The sequence below is a fragment of the Apteryx mantelli genome, chromosome 5, assembly GCF_036417845.1.
Source record: "Apteryx mantelli isolate bAptMan1 chromosome 5, bAptMan1.hap1, whole genome shotgun sequence".
NCBI lineage: Eukaryota > Metazoa > Chordata > Aves > Apterygiformes > Apterygidae > Apteryx > Apteryx mantelli.
The window spans coordinates 45,892,582-45,913,353 of NC_089982.1; the positions used below are offsets into that span (position 1 = coordinate 45,892,582).

General features: G+C 36.8%; 1 protein-coding gene across 1 annotated transcript in view; it reads left to right on the forward strand.

Annotated features, from left to right (window-relative positions):
- The window catches only part of GALNTL6 (polypeptide N-acetylgalactosaminyltransferase like 6), a 547,745-nt gene that overhangs the window by 476,816 nt on the left and 50,157 nt on the right, over positions 1–20,772 (forward strand). The gene's annotated exons all lie outside the window — the stretch shown is intronic.

The following is a 20,772-nucleotide window of genomic DNA, read 5'->3' on the forward strand; positions in this document are numbered from 1 at the left end:
CAAAGCCTTAAGGCTTACCTGTTTCTTGTTTCATGTTTGCCTAAGCTATCTAACTTTGCTTGTTCCAGAAATTTGGAACAGCTGTTCTTGCAAAATTTCAAATAGTCCAGTTTTGGTTCTGATGAGGTAAATGGCATAAAATACACAGGGGAGCATCAAGATAGAATACGTTTGAAAGATTCCCTTAGAACTTTGATATTTCTTTTCCAATAATTGAGTCCATTTTCATTTAATAAGCATTGATGTTTTTCACTTCTACTTCTAATGAAGCTTGAAATTAACATAGCTTTTTGTTTACTTTCTTATTTGCAACAACCTCATTGATAGTGATAGCATGGCATTGGGAATAGTTCTTATAAAGCTGGAGGAGAGAAATACTTATTATTTTGGATAGGCCATGTATGTTGGGAGGAAGGGTCTTCTAAGTTATTTCTATCTTTCTGATATACCTAATATTTAATATCTCTACATTTAAAATAATATTTGTTTGGGGACAGATGTGTCCATATGAACTTAGGAGAAAACCTATTTTGATTCTAAACTGGTAGCATCACTGTTAACAGAGATGCTGTTCTATAAAAAGCTCAAGTATACACAATTCTATAATTTTTATTGTGATTTGTTTATGTAATAACATGGAAAAATAATACTTTTTAATGGAAGAATTATAGCAGCTCATCATTCTGAAGTTTCTGAAGACCACAGATGAGCTTTAGTACCGGAGGGGCCAAGATTTTAGTGAGTAAATTTTGCCAGCTGGAAGTGTGACAGAGATGACCAGGATTTTGATATCAAAAATACACCCTGAGACTTCTGGTGTCCTTGTATATTTGGTATCTGTTTAAATAAACTTGGTGTTAGCCAGAAGTTCAGAGTCTGTTAATATTTACTTTGAAAAATTCTGTCTTCCTGAACCTATTAATGTTTTTTGTTTGTTTCTCTCTATTCTTCTTCCCCTGTAAAAGTGATGCTAATAGTATATACATACTAACAGAGATATGATAGTAATGGAAAAAGTGGGCTTTTAGGTATCCTTAATCCATTTTTCAAAGTTAGATGTTTCCGTCTTAAAAACGTACTGTTCTAGAGATTCTTATGTTGGGACTTAAAAAAAAAAAAAAAAAAAAAAAAAAAGACCAAATATCTGTAGATGAAAACAGTAGCTAGAGCAGTGGTGCCCCATCACTATGTCAGAGGCAGGACTGGTAACTGAAGTGCTGTCAGATTTGTTGTCTAAAATAGACTACTGGGGATTTTCATGACAGCTTTCCTTTCTGCACATTTGATATTCCATATTTTTGAATTATTCAGCTTGCTGCTGCTAAGTCAGATAGTGTCTTGAGAGCATAATTAGCTAAGCAACAGTTAAAAACAGGAAAAAGAAATGTCCCAATTATATATTCATTGTTTTGTGAATACTTGGAACTAAAATACCAGCTGTAGTGAATTCATAGAGACCTTCAAAGCAGGTCTGGGAAACTCTAGAAAAGATATTCTGGACTCAGTGAAGTTAATAACTCCCATTGTCTAATTTGGTGCAAAAATGAAACCTCCCAAGATCTGTAAAAGTAAATAGGCCTAAACTAATGCTGAAATGTGATCTAGTCTGCATCTCATTCTTAAGAGGAACATAAATACAGTCCCTTCTCCATGTGCTGAATGCATTGGTTGTTATTTTCATGCATCCCCTTTTTTGGAAACTAAATTAATTCAGTTCTCAACAAGAAAAAAATGAGAATATTTAACTAGTCGTTGATCTATTCTTTTATTGCTGGAGCTATACTTTGATGAAAAAGGACTGATGTTTCAGGATTGGGAACTTGGTAAACATTTGAGTATTTGTTAAGTATCTATGTGCTTTAATATTTGTCTCATGGTAAGTCAGGGTATTCCTGGCTGCTTTCTTTTCAATTCCAATAGGTTAGCTTAGGTAAAAAAAACCTTGTTCTTGGCAATCATAATGCATTTCTAATCTGCAGCAAAATGTACCATCAGGTATGCATACTACATAAATTCTGTCTTTGCCACAATTGAGAGATGTATGGAAGAAATGCACTTTGCTGCTTGTCCCTTGGACTATGGCAAGTAAACACACTTTTTTTTGTTTGCGTCAGATGGTTAAAGTGAACAACTGAGCGTGTCTCTGAAGGACCGTGGACACATTCAGTAATTTTTTTCCTCTGGGTTGAAACAAAGCTTTAAGAAAAGAAATGAGAATTTTTTTTTAATTCTATAAACAATGAAAAATAATTACTTTTTGTTTGTTTGACCTTTCACTAGGAGTTTTTAAGAAAGGTGTTCTTTCTTAAAAGCTTTAGTGAATGTATTATCAAAACATCCCAGTGAGTTAGGAAGATATTAATATTGAATTTAATAGATGAAGCACAGGACAAGTGGCAGAAGAAGCATGTGGTAAAGCTAGGAACAAAGCAAAGTTCAGCGTAATTATTGCAGATGCCTCCTCCCTGTCTAGACAAAAGACTTGGACATTTTGGATTTAAGTCATTTTGATGCTTTGAACCACTATGATGCTCAGGGTCTGGAGTTAATAATTAGCTCTTTCCCTCTGCCTTATAGGACTTAAAGGGCTGTGCTCCTTCTTATTCCTGGATTATTTTGTGTCCCTGGTAATGCATGCACATTTGCAGCTGTCTGTATTTGAATTTGTCATGCTACCATCCAATTCTCTATAAGCTATCACAGACGAAACTTAATACTATATGGTGCTGAAGTGTTAAATTGAAACAGAAGTGTCAATAGAGAGAGACCACATTTCACTCCTGCATCTTAGGCTTCTTTCCCCCATTTTCTCCAGCTGTTATGTTTTTAAATTAACTAATTTAAATTAACCTGTTAATTAGCTCTTTGGCATAAAAATATTAAGCATTTTCTAAAATATTTTTGGTCATTTAGCTGTCTTGTGTATAGATTTAAGCAAATAATACAAAAATAAATTCCACCAATATTTAATGTCAGCCATGCCACTCCTCCTTTGCGTTTGTTTTCAGCTGATGTGGACACAGCTTTATTATCTCAAAATGTAGGGAAATTATATTTCAGTTTTCTGTGCACAGGCCTTATTAGAAAGCAGATGGGCAGCTCTATATTCACACTGAGGCAAGGAGAACCAGCAGTGTTGGACCATGTGACTCAGCTGACAGGTCACAACAAATACAGCTCAGAATTTGAAACTTTTGATCCATGAAGATAAATTTCAGAATAATATTAACTGAATAATTTCAAGTTACAAAGATACTTAGAGAAATATGCTTGCAGGTGCTTTATGAATCTAAAAAGAAGCTAATTTCAACAAACAAAATGTTATGAATTTGAGATATCTGAATACACATGCCAATATTGTGGAAAGTAAATGAGAAGAATCAGAAATGCTTTATACTAATAGTTTTATACTAATAAAACCTGACGTCTTGCTAGAATTGTTATATCTTATAACTGGTGTCAGAAGTAAGTTTGATTACTGAGTTAGAGCATCCTGGCGCAGAGGCTTCAAGCCAAATTAGCCATCTGTCCATATTAGTTACCTGCAGAAGTGATGTCAGAGTTGGCTCCAGGACACTCCAGCTGGTATTCTTAGAAGGAAATACTGAATGCTGAGAGCACCACGCAAACACACTTTCCTGCCCTGAAGATGGAGTCAACACTCTGGTAATAAGAAGGAGAACCAAGAACAAGGCAAGCCAGGGAACAGATCTTTGGGAGGGAGGCTGGACTAGCTGACACCTTCAGGTCCCTTCCGAAACCCGAGCAATGCTGCGATTCCCATTCCAGGCACCCACAACCCTGCAGAGCTGGGGCTTCGCTTACTGCGGATGCAAATGATATTCCTAGGTGCAGCAAGGAACTAACTAGAAAGGATGAGCATCCTACTCTGGGTCTTGGAAGTGACCTAAAATTCAGAATGCTCCCAGGAGTGCTCTAGCAGGTCTGACAGACATGGGGATTTGCCAGGTGATCTGCAAACCTGGTCTAGATTGCAAGAAAGAGGAGGATTTGCATGATGTACAAGATTATGTATAATTGCTATGAAATTTAGAAATGGGTTTATTGAACAACTCTGGATGAAGGAAAAAGGAGAAAGAAGAGAATGGTGGTGGATATTATAGGACACCTAATTGGTGTTCGGTGGATATAATACAACACCTTACTAATCAGAAAGAAGAGGTGAATGAGGTTTTCTTTGAGCATGGATCCAGAATTATAGAAGAATTACTAAATAATGCATTTACAGGTATCTAAAAGATAATAAAACTATAAATATGGGCTTATCAAGAGCTGATCCTGTCTTAGAAGTTTAATTCCCTTCTTTGACAGAGGGTGTGGTGCCATAAGACACAGTGAGACAGGTCTCTGCTGCCAGGCTGGGGAAAGGAGAGTATGTCGCACTGCTGACTTAGTGCTGCCTCCGCACTTTACAGCATTCCCTTCCAGGAGCCAGATAAACTCACTGACATGGCAAAAAGCAAACTCAGAAAAAGCTGACTGTTTTTCTAGCATTTTGGTGAATTAAGCAGCTTGAGGAGGGGCAGAACTATTGCATGGGGAGGGGAAACCACATGCCTGCAAGCTACAGGAAGCAGGTGAGGAGTAAGTCTCCCCCTTCAGTAGCAGCAAGTCATCAGATCAGTTAAGGAGGATTAGGAGCTTTCTTAGCTACTTACTGAAGAAGAGGGAAACAGTGGATGTGATCATCCTTCACTTTATTAAGACTTTTGGCAATGCCAATGTTACTTTCTCATAAACTAGATAAAGAGTGCGGATAAATCTTTAATTTTCTTCAGATGATTATGCAACAGTTTGGGAAAAAATCACTGTCAAAGAGTATCCATCAATGATTTGATATTAAACTGTTAGATCATTTCACATACTCTCAGCAATGCAGGTCCCTGAGGCAACTTGACTCTGCAGTACCCGACAGCCTAATTCTGTTCAGTGCCTTCATTAATTATGTGAACAATAAATAGCTAGTACATTTTTTAGAAACTTATGGATGGCAGCAAGCTGGGATTGGCAGGGGGTTACAAGCCTTGAGAAGACAAGATCAAAATGGAAGTTGATTCTGGCAAATTGGAAAAATGATTAGAAGACAGTAAGATGAAATTCAGCACAGAAAAACATCAAGTGCCACAGTTGAGTGCCACATAAATGGACATGTAAATAGCTGGTTAGTCATCACTATGGCAAAAAATGGTGAAAAAGCTGTACTGTTAAATAAACAACAAAGTTCAAATTTCATTGTGGAATATATTAACATCCATTAGAAACATCTGGTAATTATTCCAGTCTGCACACTTGTGAAGGCTGAGGTGCATTACCTGGTCCAGATTTGATCACCACGCTCAGGAAACATGGAATAATCTTTTGGAGACTCCGGTTAGAGTAAACTGAACCTGTTTAATCCAGAAAAAAGAAAGACTGAGAGGAAGGGCATTACATCAGTTTTCTGCTATGAAAAAGGTCATTAAAAAGGGGATAGTGATTTAATTGTTCCTGTGGAGAGTGGGACAGTTTTTCAAATAGTTGTAGCTTTGTTCCCATTTTCTTTATTTTCTATGTTTAGTGTAAGACAAAGGCATTGCAGAAGTGGTTAAGGAGAAGGCAATCCAATTCTAAGCTGCTGGATATAATGTTAGTTGCATCAGCCCTTAATATTTTAAGATATATATAATATTTTGGTGGTGCTAGTTTAAGTGATATGAATTACTTGAATAATATTTGATATGTTGGTATATACATTAATATTTATTATGACCTTGCCTGTAGAATTTTTAAATATTACCCTGAGAGACCGATTTATTCAACGCTGAGAACTGTTTTTGTGCACAACTATTTGTTTTGCTCGGAAAGCTGTGTTTGCATGGATGAAGAGAAGTACTTAGTGATTTGCTAAACTCTAACTCAATCAGGAAGCATAATTTAGTAAATGAGACATGGGGAGGAGCATGCTTAATTCACTGAAGTGCTTCATTTATGTATTTGTTTCCTATGAAGAAAAAAAATAACATAGTAATTAGACCTTTTGTGTTAAAGTTGAAGTCAGTTTGCAAAACTGACTCTGCTTTGTATAATAATAACAAGAAATGTTTAACATTAAAAAGCATTATTTTAAAGCTTAAAAGTTACAATACTGAAAAGTAATTTTAGCAAAATTCAAATAAAATATTCAAAGCCTAACAGTAAGGGCATGTTTGAAATCATATTTCAAAGGATTTTTTAAATGTAGTTTCCTGCACACTAGCCCTGAAAACATTTTGTTTGGTACTCTAGGTCAGTATTTTAATTCTTAATATTAAAAATAATACTTCTTAAAATAAAATGTTTGCAGCAACTAACTTGGCTGGCCAGAACTAGTCCAAGATGTCTAATTGCACTGATGCTGTAGGAGACAGGCCGAGCTAGGACAGTTTAGTGATTGAGGAAAGCTCTACTACTCATGTCTCAATTTCTAAACAAATACCTTTTCAGCAGGAACCATATTTCAAAGCATTATTTACATTAACAGACAGGCCATGTACTTTCTGAAAATGTATTGCTTTTCTGTTTTGTTACGGCTGGAATAGATTGCACGATGACTTTTCATTAGAAAATATATTTAAAAATCTTACATTAATCTCCATCTAGAGAACAAATTAGTTATGCTTCATCAATAAAACTCTAGTTAGAAAACTAAACTCGAAGTCTTTCATGCAGAAAGAAAAATGGTCTTGACTATATTCCTTTCTGTGAAGCAGAAGCTTTTTTTTTTAACTTATATTATTTGTCAAACATATGATACATAATTGTTGCTGAATACTTGGCTGTTGGCTTTTGTCTTGATAATGAAATACATATGCACATACTGTGAACATGCCTTGACCGTGTAGTGAACTTCATTATTTTCTACAGAGTTCTGGAGATCTATTGTAGGAATATTGACTCTGTTGTGTGGTGTTTATCATGTGGGCACCACTGCTCATGGCAACAGGAGTTTTTGGATGATAATATTGTTTATTTGGAGTGTTGCCTAGCACCAATCTTTATTATTAGTGCACAGCAAATAATACACTGATCTTGAAGAACTACCAGGATTGCATATATGGGTCTTTTGCTGGCACTTACTGTGTACTTTCAGTGTTCCTCAAGTTACAGAAACAAAAATAGGTGACATTTTTCACTGTTTTTTAACTTTATTCTTAGTCATTACTTCAGATGGCACAGGTAATGAGGTTCTGTGTGCTACAACAGTCTTCTCTTAAGAACTGAACCCAAACAGAAGGTCCATACTGTGCTTCACTGCTTTCTGATTTAATAAATCTGGCAGGAAGTGAAATCAAGTCTCAAGGTGAATTTCTCCACTACAGTGCAGGAGGAGTAACGTTGCTTTGTATGTTGTTTCTACACAGGGAGTTCGACTATGTTGAGCTGTCTCCTTGGGAAATGTAGTTATGAACCACCCCCAGACTAGTAGAAGGGTATCTAAAGGGTATCAGTACAGACAAGGTGATGTATGAGGGAAGAAAACTACTAATACAGAGCATGCCGTGTCAGATTTGCTTGAAGCTGCTGTCTCTGTTCTGGAAAGAGAAATAACAGAGACAGAATACTGACCTCTGTGAAGCTGATTCTTTTTCTAAGAAAATGTACTCAGTCTTTCTTTCTTGCTATTACTCATTGTCAAGAAATTGTATCTTTCCAGCTAGGAGAGATTTTGCTCTCTAGGAATAGTTGCATCCACACGTGACTGAAAGATAGTGTCAGGAATCCACTTACCCAGACCCCAAAACACAGCTTAATTTTGCTTTTCCACCTCCATTGAGAGGTTAAGTCTCATCACTAAAGCAGCAAACACAATTATGAATGGGATTCATTTAACAATATTTGAAAGCAGATTTTTTTCCCTTTGGCTTGTTTGCTTTCCTGCTTCCTCCTAGTATTAGTTGTTAATGGAATAACATCTTCTGTAATTACAGTGGAATGTGAATGTTTGCAGTGTTCTGTTTCAGTTTATCTTATTTATTGAATAACACCCCATGTATAACTTCACAAGAAAACTATGAAAGAAATTTTGTCAATGCTAATAATTTCAATGACTGACCTGCAATTCCATGTTTTATAGTGTATTTAACTATTTGTGTTTTGCAATTTCTGTTTAATTGTGTGTCTGGGAAGGCTTGTGTATAACATTTTCTCTTTAAATCTTTCATCAGGTTTATTTTCTTGTCAGCAGAATATGGCTGAATGCTACAGCAGCTACTTTGCAACTGTAACTGTTCTCTCTTATTAGTGATAATGACAGCCAACAATTTATCATGCATGTTAAGTTTGATTATGTGTCGTTGTATAACTGAAGTTTTCAGAAAAATCTTTTCACGAACGTGGGACGACAAATGTCAGACCAACCCAATTATTGTTCTTTCCTACAGTTTTTATGGGCTCTCTTTTCTTCTGCGAGCTGCGGCTGAATTGTTTGAAATGTGTTCATTAGCAAAGTCCTGGTCTTTATAGGATCATACTTTCTATTTCTGTTTAGTCGGTGAATATTTTAACTTATAAAAGTACTGTCTGTCTTTTATTGGAAGGACTGCCCTGAGTGTGGGGAATCAAACCTGGTGTTCAGATCCATGCTGACCACAGAGAGAAGCATTGCCTTTTAGGGGGGAACTCTCCCCTTTTAGAGAAGCTTTTTGAGTTTCCCAGAAGGGAGTTTGGGAACAAGCTAGCATGAGTTCAGAGCAGATGGTCAGAGGATTTGGGTCAAGGGATCAGGAAGAACGTAAGTTACAGTGACAGGGTAGATACAAGCAGTCTTCTCATTGGAGGATTTCTGTCTTTCAGAGACACACAGCTTTTATTCAGTTAACATAATCCTGATTCTGATGCTGTATTGACCCTGGCCATCGCCACTAAATAACTGACTATAATTTCAAAGATTAAAGAGAAATTACTGAGAGGTGCAAACAGAGATGATAAAGTACCTGCAGGACTAAAGTGATGTTCCATGACAATAGGTTTCATGGCAGCTTTAGCGGTTTCTCTCCCTAGGGAAAACAGATGATTTGAGGTATGAAGCCCATCTATATATCAGTACTGAGTGTGAGTCACAGTAGCATCTTGGTCTCTTACTAAGGTTCAGGTTCATGCTTTCAATGATAGCCTAAGCATCAGAGGCCTAGAAGCTGAGGAAATGTGGAGGCAGCTCAGAAGGTGTGCTCAGGGTCTTAAAGCAGCCATTAACAATCTCTTTGAATTTACACTTGAATGACTTCCATGCAGTGCCATGAAACCTGTTGGGTCAGAAGCACTGAGCGCTCTTTGTATAGTCTGTCCAATAATAATAGTATTACCAACTGCTTCTTATGAGTATCATTGACTTACTGAGACTGTTAGTAACCACCTAGACAGTATAGACCCATTTCCTTGTGTGATGAATGTGACCGTGATAAAGAAGATCAGATGAAACTACAGTTTCATTGGTGCTGGTAACTGCTATTTCTAACAATAGGTGATTCTGATTATTTTGCTAAAGATTTGCTTTTTAAGGTTTGATGGATTTTTTCTGGTAAACTCTTGATGAAAGAGCCTTTATAGATCAGCTGCAAGTGTCCTTATTACTGTCCAGCTCATCTTCCTGCCAGTTCAGGATTTCATATGCCTTTCTGTTTTCTAATTTAATTCTGAAATGATAGGGCTTTCACTAGTAGATTTTTGGAAGTGAGTCAGGATGACTGCCCACAATTTTTCCAGCTCTTCAGACTTTTCTTAAAATAACCATATTATTTATCTATATACTTTAGTCTAAATACAAAAGAGTAATATTTCCTGGAAGCGATATTGCATACATATTCCTTTCTGTTGGACTTGCAGATACTAGTGTAGATTGCAGTTTTGGAATATGAGTTAATGGTATTGCAGTGCTTATATGTTATTGTTTTCAGTTCTCAAATTCTCCTTGCAGTGTTTTCATTATAGATATGTGTAGGTTAGGGTGACCCATCCTGATCCTTGCCCTGCCACAGGACAGGCAGTGGGACCATGCTGGCACAAGGGTAGCTGAGTAGTGTAAACCTGTGGATCTGGGAGGGAGAAAGCCTGCAGAGGTTGCTAAGGTTTGTATCACTCTGTCACCCAGAAGCCAGCTCTGTTCTCAGTCCAGCCCTATCGCACATGAAGCAGTGTCTCCCCTGGGGAACTGCCACTATCTCCTGCCTTTGAATTACTCCCACAGCTTCCCTACAGGTCCCCTTCTGTTTGCCCTTCTGAGAAATATGTCTTGTACCTTTCAGCTATAAGAAAAAGGTGTAACTCCTAGGGTCAGGGAGGTTGGCCACCTCGCTGGAGGCACCGTTCTGCGTGTGGGCAGCTCCAGTGCAGCACATAGTAATTCTTGTTTCCAGTTCTGAGACCAGTGTGCTTTATTCAGAGTAGTTTGCACTATAGCCTGTACAAATTAAGAGAACTGTATGGCAAACCTATTATCCTTATTTGTCTTGAAGGTCAGGTCTCAGGTCCAGAGTTCATGTACAACAGCATAATTCCACTGGCCCTGTATTCTGCATACACTTAAACTATCTAAAGACCTAGCTGCGAGTTTACAAGACGTATTGCTTGGAAGCAGAACCATGTATTCAGTAATACAGATTTCTAGTGGTTCACCTCTAGATGTGAACATTTGTCAGTAAATACTGTAATAAGTGTACTTGTGACACTTAGGAAAGTATACATTTATATTTAGATTAAAAGGCAAATGTAATGTTTCATTTGGGATAGACAATTTTCCCTTCAGCTGCATATCAAAATATTCACCTGACTGAAAGAGTTTCTAACAAAGTGAGCATTTATAACAGCAATCAGCAACTCTTGCCATCAGAACATTTTACTAATAGTTAATGAAACTGTCCACATTCTAACATTATTTTTGAGAACAACCAGTTCACATCCAAATTCTGAAAGCAGAACATTAGATATCACTCTTTATGAGGAAATAAAATAAGCTATTGCATATCTTCTGCAATTCCTGACAGCCTTGATGTTGAAAAACTCAAAGATATTAATCTACTACAGATCACAGTGTAGATTCTCTCTCTCTAGCTCATTATTGCTAAGGCACATTTCCCTGCATTTTTAGTACAGACTGAATGAGCTTATGCAAATGTGAAGAGCTATCCCTAGACCAGACTTTCATTTTATTTTTATTATCAAATGGAGATTTTTTTTTTCATGTGATTTACTATGATGATAAAAGAGGAAGGTTCATTTCCATTGGTTTCCACAGCCCTGCCTGCCCATCTTTACAACATCAGATTAAAAGCAGACGCTGTTGGGGGACAATGAAGTGCTCAACCTCATCAGCTTTCAGCTCCTTCATCCTTTACTGTGAAGTGGATTCCAGTGTTTTTCTGTCAGTTCCATTTTTGAAAAACTGCTTTCACTGCTTTTACAAGAAAATTTTGTTGTGCCTCTGGTGCAGGCAAGGAGAAACCTAATTTCATTATAGTTAAGTGTCTGCCTCCCCATTACCCTCCATAATAGTGTAACATAGTGAATTACAGAGCTCTAATAGCAAGGATGCTTCTAGGAGCACATTTCCAGGATCCCAGAATGCCTTTAGCTACATATCTGCCTCTTCAGACATCATTTTTGTTGCCATCTCATAACCTAATAATAACGTTCTTGAAATTGTTGACAAGTGGCAAACGGTGACCTGCTTTTTGTAGCAATGGCACAAAGCTACATAGGATCCAGTCTTCCTCCCTGTCAGTATGTAATCATTCCAGGCTTCTGCATTAATCCCCAAGACAGAAATAAATGAAATATTAAAAGTACCGTTTGTCCCCATTTCCTTGCTTGGGTTTGAAGCACTGTGTGTATATAAGGATAGAGTGGGGGCAGTTGCTGGCAGTACTACTGAAGGGCTGATCAAAGAGATAATATTCGTCCACTTCCTGTGCTCCTTGGCAGAGCACAGGCCCTATCATTAACTGTGTCTCATGCACTTAGCAAATCACTGTGGGTATGTTCACGGGAGCCTGAAGAAAAGGCTGATCCCATCAGTGTCCTAGGCAGCAGCATCGTAAAAAATTTTGCTGAAGAACCAGGAGCAGGTTATTGTAACTGTGCCTCCACTTATTTAAAATCTTTGTGACAGAAATGTTCTGGAAATGGCCTTCACTAATCATTCAGACTGATCTGGCATGGGCACAGTGGGGTAAACAAGGAATAAGACCCATCAAAACTCCTGTTACTGTTTACTTGCCGTGCTTTAATATTAACTCTTCCCATTTACCCACCTAAGTCTTTAGTGTTACACAAAAAAAGGTTTGGCCTGAATACTGCAGGAGAGCCAGAGAAGGCGGCTTCTGTTTTGTTTGGAATGTGTAATGGTGATTGTAATTCAACTGCCTTTTGTGTCTTTTTCAAAGTTTTCTGATTGTTGCAAATATGCATACTGTGCTATGTAGTGATACATTGTATAGTTTATAGGATGACCTCATTTTCTCACCTGGCAACCATAAAAAGACCCAAGCAGCTGTTTTACCAGCCTCTATGGAGTGTATATGGCACAGGAGACAATGTAGGCCTGATAGACACAACCCTGCTGGTCCTGCCTATAAAGAGGACACTGTGCTGCCAGAGCACTATATGTTCCTGCTGTTTTGATCTGCTTGTGAAGTTCACTGCAAGATGTGAGCAGTGAAAAAAACAAACAAACAAAAAAACCCACTGTTCCTGGAGCAGTTGTAATCTCCAGATGTGGAGTCATTTTTACACATAAGTGCAAAGCTAGTTTTCTGGGCTGTGGTGCCTTTAAGTCTACTTTTATCTGGAATAAGTTCATGATGTTTTAGAGTTACAGTAATCAGAATAACTTATGAGTATATGACCATTTAACAGCATACGGCTAACCAGTTGGATTTGTTATCATAATTGATCTAGGAATCTCTACTGGGAAGAAAAGATCTGAATTTAAGGAATGTTTTGGAAATAAAAAAATCTGTGGTTGGAGCAATAGCTATGTCTTAAGCTGCATCATATAATATCTTTAATAAAGTTAAAAAATTTATCATTGAGTTTAAACTTAGCTTATGATTGTATACTGGGCATATGTAAACAGCTAAAGTAAAAGTAAGCCCCGGAAGAGGAAGATGTTGTATGCATCTACATCTAAAGGGGGGAGATAGGATTGTCACTGGATAGTAATTCTGTTGAACTACTGCCCTTATATATCCTGAGAGAACATCCTTGAAAGTCGCCATGGAATTTAATGAACTATTGTTACTCCCTAATGCTTGGGAGGCAGTGGCAGAGTTCTTGTGCAACCAGGAGAGAGAGCCTGTAGGTATACTGCTGGTCGTGTTTTTATTTGAAAATAGAAGTTTAATCTCAAATGAGATGTCCGTTTAGCAAAGCCTTACTTGTACTATACACAGATTTCCTTGTTACCTTGAACAGATTTTTCCTGTTTAAAAATGTGCATGAAGTGTAGAATATTGGCATAGCCTTTCAATACATAGCCAGGCTCATGTTTCATAATATGCCAGGGGGAAAAAGATGACAGTAGGAGGTGTGTTGTACCTCCAGCCAAATGGTACAGTCCTTCTTCATAATCAAAATAATTGAATTTTCACAAGAACCAGAAACAGGGTAACTTCTGAGACTTCCAAAATTATTTGTCTATGCAAAACACTGCTTATCTGTTTGAATTTTGACCTTGTGTTAACTTAAAATGCAGAATCTAACATAATATTTTATCCTGACAAGTTGAGAAAGATTGTATCTTTTCTTTAAAAGAAATGTATTTTCTTTTCTGTGTAGTTTCAGACATGCTTCATACTGAACCTTTCCAAAAACTGGGAGGGCTAATGTAAGTTCCTATTTTAGGGACAGCTGGTAATATTTTGCCTCAGATGGATTTTTAGTCTTACACTTAATTTTCAAAGATGATATTTTCACAGGGGACAACTCTGAATACAAGTGATAATCATCATTATTAAAAGGTATTGTAAATTAACAAAGTCGTGTCAAATTTTACTTAGAGGATTTTTTTTTTCTTGCAGTTTTTCTCACTTCTTACTAATAGGCTGAAGGGTTGGGGGTTTTTTTTCAGTTGAACTGTACATCTTCAAGATTCCTGGCCTCTTGTGACATGAACATGGCTCAGCAGATGTAGTGCTCTTAGTTCCCCTTTTTTGACATTACAGCACTCAGGCCTGAATCTTCTAAGACTGCTTCTGTACTGGACTCATCTCTTTAGTAAGACTTGCAGCATGATATTCCAGCTGTTCTTTTGTGCCTCAACTTTATCCTTTTGAACACCTGTGGCTGTAGGACACTTCCAGTAACTTTCATTTTCTTTTTGGTTCCGGATGATCATTTCTACCACTCCACCTCCTTAGTTTGAGTCCTATAGGTCTTCTCTAGCAATAATTCAGATAGATTTCCCTTGGATTATGAGAGGTCACAGATGGGGAAGCCTTCTCTTTGGAGTCTTCCATCTTTACCCAGCTGACCCCCCCCCCCCCACACACACACAGTTTCATTAATTTTCTAAATATGGGAGGGAAGGCTGAATGGACCTCAGCATCATTACTCATATAAAGGCTCATCACTCTTTGACAGTACGATTTTTCAATGAAGTTTAGGCATCCAAATGAAAGGGAGTAGGCAATATGCTAAGAAGAGTATGCAAAGAAACCATGTGATGAAATCACAGTGAAAATGTTTATAAATTGAACCTCAAGCCCTTTTAGATCTGTCTTTACAGATCTAAAAAATGTGAGAATAAAATATAAAATGTAATTATATAGGGTCTTGTGTATTAATTCTAAGTAACACAGCTTGGCTGCTACACATTTCAGCACAATGATCTATTTGAATACAATTTGAAGTGATGGGTTATGTAAAAATAAGTTTGATGCCTGTTTTTTCATTTTCATACTTCTAAAAATCTTTGCTTAAATGTCAAAACAGCATTTATATTTTTAAGTTTAAAGAAAGATGAATATAATGCCAACTTGTAAAAGTTTCATGAAATTAAGCTAACTGATGTTTGTATAGCACTTTCATAATCTCCAACAAAAGTCACTACATGAGAATACAAATTTTTATCAATTTTTTTTTCAATTTTATTGGTCATGGGAAACCCTTTACCACAACTGGCATCAGAATGAGACCTTTTTGCAATCTTAGTAGAGAGACTGTTGATTATGGAGGGATGCAGGCTATGAAGGTATGAGTCAAAGTAATTTAGCCCTGATCTCCATCCTGCATAATAGTGCTGTCTAGGCTAAAAAGTGGCAGAGAGTCAGGAAAAGCTTTTGCAACTTTGGTCTGTCACAACTACTAGCACTAGTGGGTTTTGTTCTTCAGGACTGTCAATTAGCATCTTTCACAAGTTTGAGCGGCTCAGGTAAGATGCTATTAGCTCTGCTAATTTTCTTTGTAACTCTACTGTGGAAAATTTCGTTGTCAACAATGAAGAGAAAGACTGAATTTTAATAGAACTGCTAAAAAAGCAAGATATTTATCATTGCAAAGTTAGTCATTTTGTGCTAGCCTGTGGAGAAGTGCTCTTTTAGACTGAATATTTTAGAGATTCTTTTGAACAAAATCAAGAGAATGTTTAGCATGGAAACAAATGTGGGGTGAAATTTTAGTGCTATGCCTCTTAAAGGACAAATATCTCGCAAATGAGTTATCTATAAAATACTGTTTGAGATGCCAGTTAGTAGAAATGTATAAACCATGCATACATGTATGTATGTATATTTTGTAGGCAGGATAGAGTCAGCATGCACCTATATTAAAATATAATGGATATTGCAAACAACTCATCAGAAAGGTATAGGGGAAGGAAAATTAGCATGAAAATATCCTAGCTGCTTAATAGTGATGGTAAGATTATGTAACAGTTTAATTAGGAGATGCAGATTACTGAAACCAACTAGAAAATGCAGAAGGAGTCTTCCCAGTAGAATACAGCTATACAGATTGGAATTTGCCCGGGAGTAGCTTCAGTTTGCTTTGTGAAGGTTGTTGGGGTATCTTATGATAAATGATCAGGACTGCAGGGTTACATGCATAAGAGAAGGAAAAATGAGTTGGTAATTTGCAATGTACTATGATGACCACTTTGTATGTACATTGAATGAACTGGCCAGATGATGTGCAAGGGAAGGGATTTATTAGCAAATCAACTTTAGGACAGACCTTACACAGTTGACCTGCCACATGACAGTCCATTGATTTGTACATGTTTTAGGATACTGTTTCTAGATGTTCTAGGGAGATACCATATGGACATCAGCGATACAGTTGTTTTCAAAACGTATTTGATTATTTCTTACAGTCAGAGACAAAAATTCATCAGATAAGGGGAAAAGTTGTTCAAAGGTCTGTACTTTTGTTATTGGGAGAAAAGATTAAATCCCATAATTTAATGTCACAGATACAGGCTTAACTTTTTTAACTTTGATAATTTCATAAACAGGGCAATTACTCATGTTATGATAAGAGAGATTAAAATGATAAGAGGAAATTATGTATTACAGAAATATTTAATGTAAAAAATCACATTTAAAAATAGAATTTTTAAATAGCTCTGATTAAAAAATTCAGAATATGAGATTTTTCTTTTTAATTTGCTTCTTGAAAAATTCATTAAGGGATGTCACAGTCTGATCCACATTCATTCGAACTTTGACTACATCAACCCTTTTTCTATGTGCAATATATTACTCTTCTGCTTGGTGATCTTTCTCCAACTGTCTTTGCAAGACTCACATGACCAATATGATTCACAGATCTTTGCAAAATGACAATGCTAATTTAGCCTACTGTTCATCATGTTATCTTCAGTTGAAGCAACCTATGATAAGTTCATATTTTTGTCATTTATTTTAATCTTGACCACTTTCTAGCCATTTCATCATTTCTTCATCTTCATTTCTGTTTCTTTCATTTCCACACTCTCTTCATTTCATGTGAGTAACCAAGTCTTTATCTCTTACATTACACATACATAGATTTTAATTTTCAATTTTGTTAGAACCTTTTATTACATAGGATTAGCATCAGCTTCTGCCATTTACATTTAGCAGCTTTGGTGCAGTATCAGGAATCACTGCAGAGGGCACCAGCAGCAGTAACGCTGAAACAAGAAATTTGAATTTTTTGCTCCTCTAAGTTGCCTTGCTGTGGTGTCACTAGGATGTGAGGGCACTTCACTTCCCTTCCCTAGCAGGACATTGACATTCAACTCTAAAAGGAGCACAAGAGCAGTTCAAAGCTGAGCTTGGTAGGTCGCTAGTTGTTTCTGTGTGCGTCACTGCCAGCAGCAAAGTGCCCCCCCCCTTCCCATCTCTCACATCTATGACTCCACTAGGTCAACAGGACCCAACACTGACACCTGATGCAGGCTAATGTTTACCCCAGTTTTTGTACTGTATCCCAGTTAGTTTGGCAATGAAGGTCAGTTTCTCTAACATATCCTGCCTAAGATGGAGGCATCTTTCTGGCACTTTTGTTCAGTAGTTCAGCATAAAGTCTTTAATAGGTCTGACTTATTCAAAGCAATGTATAGTGAAATATGCCACTGACTGGATGCTCCTTCCAGGTTTGCAGTTCCATGCAGGCAATTTCCATCAGTCCTTTCCCAAAGTGTCCTAGTATGCAACATTATCTGTATTCAGTGATGATCAATGGACGGTGTAATATTTTCTTTGTGTTGAATAATAAACAACACAAACCTATGTTCATCTAGTGACCATATAGGATACTAAGTAGATGTGTCATATATTGGGCATCTTCCAGTCTCAAAAACTTCAGTGTACTTACTGCGCCCTTTGTCTGACACAGTTGCTTTCCCCTTTTCATTTCCTAAGTGACCTCCTATATGTTGTCAGTGATCCTCTTTCCTTTTCACACATTCATAAGTCGTTTAGGTCCACTGCATATAAATAAATATATATATATATATATATCACTCTTGCACTGTAACAATTACAAACCCTGTTAAGCAGTTCACCAACATGCTGCATTTGTTTCTAAAGCAAGTAATTTCACATTCCTTTTATTTCACTGTCATTCTTTCTCTTACCTTGAAAATTCATAGATGATCTCTTTTCTTCCTCTGCATGTAAATTAGGAGCTAAAATTCTTCACTGGCTGCATTTAAGCTATTGCCATGCTTCTTTTAGTACCCATTTTTAATCTCTTTGTAAGCTATCTTTTCACATTAAGCATTTGCCTGCCATTTCCTCAGTCTGTCTTTTTTCACAAAAAATAATTTTGTTTTTGGCACCCTAACTAAATCAAACTCCTTTTCCATCTCAGCACAGGAATCTATGACCTCTTGTGCTATTTTTGTATCAGCTGACTTTAACTTGTTATTCCAGATGTAGAGAGTCTGTGCAGTACTTCTCATGTGGAAGTTTTTTACACATACTTTTAAGTTTATTAACCTTAGCGTTTCCAGGCTGGTGTTTTGGGACACTTTGTCCTTTGAAGTCTATGACTAGGAATCTTTTACAGCTTCCCACTGTAGTTACCTAATATTATGCTACAGTATCTCAAGTCTGATTGTTTAAGTGTCTGAGTAGGATGTTTCATGAAAAATGACTTCTACAAACATGGCTTTGTACTTGACATTTCTATATGGAAGCCAAGAAACAAGAGATTAATTCTTCTCCTTTGGGCTCAGTGCAGTTCTTATCTGTGTGAGTGATACTATTGACTACAAAAGAACTTTTCATATCGATAATGTTTGTGGAGTTAGACTCTTGTCTTCATATTTTGGAGACAATCTAAGGCCTGTTCTGCAGTAACTGTGTATGGAATGGAATACATATTCTGTGCCAAACAGTCAGGTTCACACAGCATATTGCTCTTCCCACTCCAATAAAAACCAGAAAGCCATTCTTTTTTGTCCCCTCCATCACTCTTTCTGCAAAGCAACAAGTGTGAGAATGTGTTGTGGAGTAAGAATGAATAGAGCGATGTTACATGAAAAATCAATTTTTTAAAAAAGTAAATGTGAGAAATTTGCATCTGCTGCTGTTCCAGTCACTTGTTTGGTAGTTTTGCTAATTGTAATGAATATTCTGAACTTTCGTGAACTAGTATCTAAATAACAAGGGGATTCATTACTCAGTATTATAACTGGAAAAATCTATAGATTAAGTGTAATTTGTGAGTATCTGCCAATTATTTCTCAATTTGAAGTCTCTGGGTTTTTTTCATCTTGTGTCTGACTCACCTGCTGAGGGGATTACCTTTTTCATAGTCTGTTCACTGTGTCAAGAGGAATGCTTATGAAAGATACTGTACCTAAGAGCATTAGCAAAAACCTGCATTTCCCCAGTGATTTCTGGGACTTCATTTCTTCAGTAAAGATTTAGTTATAAACATTCTTCATGCAAGTCCATCTTTGTAAATGGACATTGTGTTTTGGTTATTTAGAACCTGAAGTTACAAGGGGCATGTTGTAATTAGATTTACTTTGGTAGGAACTGAAAAAGTATTGTAGTAGTCAAAATCCCAAGAGGAAGGTTTCTAATAAAAACTCCATTGAATTTATTCATATGTGGAGAGAACAGTCAATATCTAAGGTATGAAATGTCAATAAAAGTAAAAATATATCAGCATTCAGTGTATGTTATAGAGCATGGCCTTGCTAGTTAGATTATTTCAGCTTTGTTTCACAAAGCCACTATGTGCTTTCAAAACTGTAATCTCTAAAGGAAAATAGAATGAGTCTGTTAAAAACAGAGTTTCCTAGTTGTGAAAATGGATAGTTTAATATAAGATGTAATATAAACTTAAAAAAATAAATATCTCACATACAAAACAAACTTGTCTAATATAAGTGAAAGGAAAAATATCTATAATGTTTTTCATTATCATGTATGTAGATGAGAGAATCATTTTCTAACATTCAGGCGTATGGGGCTTCTCTGCCGTTCAAATGGTGGCAGAGGCCACCTACCTGTCTGCTTGCTATATTATCTTCTGCCCTGCCCTGACTGAAAGATAGCTTTATCAAAAGTGACAAGGTAGCAAAAATATGGCAGAATATTCTTCCATTAACTTGATGTCCTGTTTAATAAACTTCTAACTTACGTGTAGATTCCTATGATACTTATCAGTCCTGAGTTCACTACCAAATCCTCAATCAATGGCAAAGGATGAAGTTTTCATTTGCCAGCCAGTTCTTCAGGGATGGTACTAGCTGCTTCCATAGCCACAAACAAATCATCAATTGTAATTCAAAACAAAAATGCTCCCAGATCAGATAATTTTCCCTCAGGGGTTGCAATGTTACAAAGCATTTCATATAAGATGTCATTTCATGTTTGTTCTCCCACAAGGAAGTACTGACAGAAAGACAACCAGATCTCCTTTATCTAGGGAAAATTATGTATCTTTTCTGTTTCTGACCAGCCATCAACAGAAATGCATCTTAGCCCCTTGCTCCAAAACTCACAGGGCAGGTGTTGAGCTGAATTGTTTCGACTGAACTTTCTTCAGCCTAAATCCTCCCTCCTGTTCAGTGTTAGTCCCATCGTATCCCTCTTCCACTGCAACTTCAAGGAATCAGTGAGCAGCATTTAAATCTTGAGAGCTGCCGATGTATTTGCCACATTAGAGACATGGTCTTCCTGGTAGTGAAAATAACTCATAGTTCCTAGTACAAAAATTTCTGTTTATACATTTGGAATGCACTTTTTGTGAACATTCTCCAATATTAATTTTAAATACCCCACTTGTTTGCTCTGTGAT